The following is a 6,504-nucleotide window of genomic DNA, read 5'->3' as shown; positions in this document are numbered from 1 at the left end:
CGCTTGATGACAAGTGACATTGCATAAAAGATTATTTGCAATAGACAGCAAATCAACTGATTTGGGTAAAATCTGAAGATTTACCCTTGATTTTGGAACGTGTGCTTGATTTGCAATTGAATGTAAGTTTCTGAAGTTTTATTGCAATTTCAGTTTGATATGACTTCTTTTATTCAAATCATATTCTTGTTAGCCTGATATCCCTTACTAAGTTTTGTTTAACCTTGCTATGTTATATCTGCACCTGAATGTTGATACTCTTTTATATGAGGCTGTATACAGTTATTTATGTACAAACTTTAATAGGAATGTAAATTTGAAATGTATTTATACTTGAAGATTGAAAAAAGTTCACCTTCGCTCAGGTTTTTGCTATGTGTATATATTGTATTGCCAGCAGATTAGTGTTTATTTCAGAATAGGTTATTTATTGTAATTGGCTGAATGAAATGTATGCTAATTTAAAGAAAAAAAAATTGGGTATTGGTCACCTCCATGTGCAAGATAGTTCTTCTTAGAACTTTTTATTTGCTCTTTCTATTCAAAATACTCTCCACCAACCAGGGGCAGATCCATGATTTTCCAAAAGGGGGGGGGGCACATTTTCCCAAGGAAAAATTTGACAACCCCCCCAAAAAAAGGGGGGGAAGGTTAACCTAACGTCCAGGACATTTCGTCCACGAAAAAGTTTGACTAGCAAAAAAAAATGCAAAAAATTAAAAGAGGTCTTCACTTTCAAAGGGGGGGGCACACTTCTGTTTTAACAGCTATTTTTTACAATAAAACTTTTAATTGTGCCTTAAAAGGTGGGCACAGGCGAGCTTTGCCCCCCCCCCTGGATCCGCCAGTGCCACCAACCAATCAGAATTGTTCTTTCATATTGAATTCTTGCCCAGGGAGAATCACAAAGCTTAGCATTGAAACTAAAAACATTTTTTTAAATCAATTATATTTCCACAATGTAAAACCAAGTTTTATCTCTTTCTCTTACACACATTTAAAACACTCCTTAATTTTCTAACTCTGTTTGGATCGTGTATTAGACTGCTGTGTTTTATCCTTGATATTGCTTCCTGTGTAATTTATGATTTGTGAGTGTGTGTTTTATATGGTGTCATGTTTATCTTTTTTTTAAAATGTATTTTAACGCAGTGATCGTATTTCATGTGTAAGTGTGCCACTTCTACTCTTTTGTTAATATGCATGTGCCGTTGTTTTTGGTTTACTTTTGTTGATGAATTTATTTTGTTACATCTACTATAATATTCTTTATATGTGATATTTATTATGAAATAAAGGGCTACCTACATGTAAACTATCAATATGTACGAATATAAATCATGAGAGGACTTCATTGAAAACATCCCTTTGCATATACTTGCCTACATGTATGATAACACTATTTATGCAATGTAATTTGATAAGATTGGCCAGCTTTTGGAAAGGTACCAGGATATTATTTATCCCTTCTGAAATCAACACAAGTCAAGGTTGTTAATGGCTTGTTTTAGAAAAATGTTAACACTCTATGCTACATTCATAAACAGCCGTTTTATTCATTTTATACAAGCCACCTCTATGTAGCTCATACATAAAAATGTGAAAAGGGCTGTTTACGGCTCGCCGTACGGCCGCCGTAGAGCAAATGTGACCAAGGTATTAGATAAATTGTGCTACAAGTTATAGAGGTCCATTCCAGGTCACGTTTTAACAGAGCTGCCAAGTAGTACAGATTTTCAGTATTTAGTACTGAAAAATGAGAAGAATACTGATGGTTTCATGCAAAATACTGATTTCTAAAGTTTCCGTTTTATGTGTTGTCTTATGATATTTCATTGAAGATACTGATGTCATCTTCAAAATACTGATTTTCAGCTTTAAAAATACTGAAATGTTCTTTTTCAGGTTGGCAGCTCTGTTTAAATAGCATTCATAATGACTCCCATAGAGGTTGTTATGTAATGTGTGATTAATCTGTGTATGTCATGCAACTGTGCTCTCTCTAATTTGAACTCCTCTCCTTTAATCCATTTCAATTGATCCATGGACTACATTTTATAAAAAAGGAAGAAAGAGATTTTTCTCGAACTTAAACAGTGACTTGCTTTGTTGTTAATCCCTATGGCATATGGAAAATATCAGAACTTGTTGACTTTCGGTACTATGTCATGTTCATATTTTTTGACTTGCTTCTGAAGATTCAAATGACAAAACATAGAAACGTCAACAATTTTATGCATCACAAAATGATACACGACAGGATTTGACATCTTTTCTGACAAGTTATGATGTTCCAGGAATACACAAATACATGTTTTAAGGAAAATGTAACAATTTGTTGCTTTTGATGTTGCTGGTAGTTATATGTAGTGAAAAGAGCCTATCACCCCACCACAGAAAAAAATACTTTGTAGGTCCATTTAAAACAATATCTATTTTTGATAGCAAATTTCATGATCCAGATATATGCAATAAATGGCATCTCTATCAAAGTTTTGTAAGCATACAAACTGACATGTAAACCCACACTGCTATGCCATGTGTACATGTGCATCTGAGATTGTGACTCATTGGCCCGTATTTTCAAGTCAGGTTTAAGTTAAACTCTGGTTTCAAGTTGGGGTTCCACTATGGAAAGCCAGTTGTTACATCAATTTGTAAGCGTAGAGGTTGAATGTATCAGCTTATTTTACTCTCAAATAATTCTTATCTGCCTAGGATGGATAGATAAGATCATCTTCACAATAAAAGAATTTGGAAAGAGAGCAGTAAACATGAGAAGTATAAAATGCAAACAAAATTTTGACACATTTGGCTTCCCATAATTTTAGCACAGAGTCAGACCATGGTCTAAGGTAAACCTGGCTTCAGAATACTGGCCATTTGTGTTTTGTACTTCTGATTGTCATTGGAGTAGATAATTATGATACAAGATATCAAGCATCGATTAGCTTGCTATGAATATAATATGTTTGTTGACTAAAGTATGTATCAGACATCTTTGCTGAAACCAATAATCAATAAAATAAGTGATCAATTTGTGATCACCTTGATGTGTTTAAAGAAAATTTAATGTTCTCTCTCTTTTTTTCTACTGGGTAGGCCTACGGGTATTAACTCAAATCAGGCCTGGCTTCTATGATTGTTCTATGGTGGTGGGGGTGGGAGTTTGAATTCCCCCTCCAGCCATAGAACAGCAACAAAACAAACCTCCATCACTGTTTAATCATCATAATTAGCACATACCCGTACTTTACCTGATGCACATTTTAATCTCTATTTCTCTTTTTGCCTCCTGTTTCTCTCATTTGATTTTTCTTTTTTTTCACAAATTTTACCACAGAAGCCTTTTCAAGCATAATTTTGCCCATATGCTCACCTCTCTCATTCTCACCTTTGGTTGACTCCTCTGCCATCCCGCTTTATAGCAGTCCTCTTTGCAACTTGCCCAATAGTGAACCATACACTTTTAAAAAAATTATCATTCCTGTTTTGTTCTTTTGAACATAATGCCTGTCGTGTCACAGAGTGCATCTATTATGTTTAATTTCTTATATGTATAAGCCACTGGAGGCAACGTGTGTATACATACATGTACAGTACATTCCACAAAACGACACTGAGAATCCCCCCCCAAAAAAAAAAAATTATGATATCCATCACAAAATTCAACATTTCCTCTTTATTTTGATACAAAAAATAATATGAATAATTTAGATGAGCAATAAGAGGAAAAATGGGTCAAGATTTATTCAGGATGCTACGGCCCAAGAAAAGGGATGCCATATCTTTTGCTCTCTTTGGTATTAAAGTTTCTTGCAATGATCTCTAAACCAGGCTTCCCAGCTTTTCAAAAAAAAAAATTCCCTGATTTTCCCCTGATGAAGTTTAAAAATTCCCTGATAATTATTTAAACCCATTCCCAGTTTAAGGTTTTATTAGAATATCCACATTTTGCAGCCATTTAGACTGAATTGCATTGGATTTACAAAATATAACGATACAATGATAACATGGTATAGCAATCAAACATTTTAAAAATATTATTTACAAATACAAACACTTTGGGTAACTTGACAGATTAAGGAACGGATGACCAGAGTGTAGAGATAAGGGGAAAGGGGGATACAACAGAGTAGGGAAAGAGGGTGGGGAAGATGAAGACAGAAGAGATGAGTATGAGAGTAGTAATACACAGATGTAATTCTTCTTATTTAAATTGAGAAGAGTACATGTATATCAAAATTAAATTAAAAGTTGTTACAGTGAATAAGATGTATTTTCAGTATAAAAACAATAGTTTTAAACTAATTAGTACCACCATAACCGTAACCAGTCATTTAATGGATGTTTTGATATGCAACAAAATATAACAGTCTGATTGACTACTGTGCTTTCGACTTTTGGGTTGATCAAAATTCTGATTTTTCCCCGATGGGGAAAAAGTAAAACAATTTTTCCTGATAGGCTGGGAAACCTGAAAACTCAAGTTGATTCAAATGCGAGTTTCTGTGCAAATCGTTTCTGGTATGCCTAAGGGGAGTGTTTTATGAAAGGACTTGTTGGACGTTTTATCCCACAAGTCTCATTTTATCTGACTGTTACCATAGGAACGGTGCTTCTTAGCCAATCAGATTAAAGGAAAGTTGTCAGATCTAACAACTGTCAAACAAAATTGTTTAAACACTCCCCAGGATATTTTTACCCTTTAATGCATGAACAATTAAAAAAAGAATTTTGTCTTTATTCAAAGGATTCCATTCTTACGTTTAATGTTAAGATGTGATTTTATGATCAATACACATTTAATAATTGAGATACCTTTTTCTCAAGATGGGTTACCCTTTTCATGGGACATACTGTATTTTCAATATCATACAGACTGATACATTGAAATCGAATTGATCTCGTACCAATCTACATCAAAAAGAAAAACTCAGACCAATATTTTTTTTATAAACCTAGTGTGTTTAATTCATGTATCATCATCCTGTTAGCTGCATTGTCAAACATCAAAATAACTTTTTCCGAATCTGTATTCATATGGATAACCTGAAAAGGCAAAATAACATACAGGGATGCCAGTTTTCAGGCAAAAGCCTGAATTCAGGCTCGAATTCAGGCTCTAGCAATTTATTTTCAGGCCATAGTTTTAGCATTTTTGTATACAAAATATATTCTCGGTGATTTTCAGGCCCTCTGATCAATTCTAACTGGCATCCCTACATAAAACGTCTTTTCAAAACGTTCCATTTCGCTGAGATGTATATCAAATTTTAATCACATGATAATTTAAAGAGTTTTTTAACACTAAAATACAAATTTCTCTATTCTGTAGTAGCACAATTAACCCTGCATAAGTCGACCTTCGGTAATGTATGCCAGATATACCGCGAGTTGAGGTAATTTCCACAGAGAACAAGACTGCAGAAAGACCTTTGAGAGACCATGAATTCTGGTTGATCTTTCAGAGGTCTCTCAATGAACCTACAATGGTCTGTAAGTTCTTACACGAGTCCTGACCAATCTTTCAGTGGTTTTCATGGGCTCCAAAACTTTTTGAAATGGTTCAAAACAGTCTTACAATGGTCTTACAAGAAAATGGTCTTTAGCAGTCTTTCGATGAACTTTCAAAGGTCTTAATAGCCTTTCGATGATCTTTCGGCAGTCTCTGGAGATTTTTGCGGAGATCACTGTAAGATTCATGAGAGATCATTGAAAGATAATGGAAAGAATTCTGAAAGATCACTTGTTGCATAAAAGATCTCTGAAAGACCATTGAAAGATAGCTATAGGTAAGACTAGTCTAAGACTAGAAAGACATGAAATACCCATCAGTCTTTCAGAGATCTTTGAGGGGTCTTTCTGAGCCATTCCACAGAGATGACAAATTTCAGTGATCCTGAAGACCGCTGTAAGAACTTACCAATTTTAAGTCTTTCAATTGTCTCCTTTCTGTGGAATGGGGGTCTATGCAAAACACATGAAATGAAATTTCTCCTCAAAATTCTGATGTCCCAAGTGACTAGACCTTCTGCAGGGTCACCAGTACAAACAAGATACAAGATATCATCAAAGCAATAGCGGTTAATTCACTAAAGAAACACCCACATGATGCACTCCGTAGATTTTTAACCCTAAATAGACTGGGCTATTTCGACGCCTAAGAAGACTGGGGGGGGGGCTGATTCAGCCCCCCCTTATGATCTCGGCCGTCGATCGCGACGAAAATTGGCACACGCGTTACCCATGGCATTATCTACAAAACTATAACATCAAATTCTGCAAAAAATCTCATATCTCATTAATTATGCTAATTTATGCGTAAAATCATAAGTTTGCTCTAATTAAATAAATAATGCCCCTGAAATGCTAATTTTTGTTTCACATACTCTAAATAGGCATCTGATCAAATTAATTTTTAAAAAAATTCAAAATCACATATATTTTCTTATGTATTTTATTGTTTTCTAAATTTCTTATGTATTTCTTTGTTTTTCGACT

Source organism: Lytechinus variegatus, chromosome 10 (genome assembly GCF_018143015.1).
Source record: "Lytechinus variegatus isolate NC3 chromosome 10, Lvar_3.0, whole genome shotgun sequence".
In the NCBI taxonomy this organism is placed as follows: Eukaryota; Metazoa; Echinodermata; class Echinoidea; order Temnopleuroida; family Toxopneustidae; genus Lytechinus; species Lytechinus variegatus.
The sequence above is the reverse complement of the archived record's forward strand: the minus strand, read 5'-3'. Positions refer to the sequence as shown.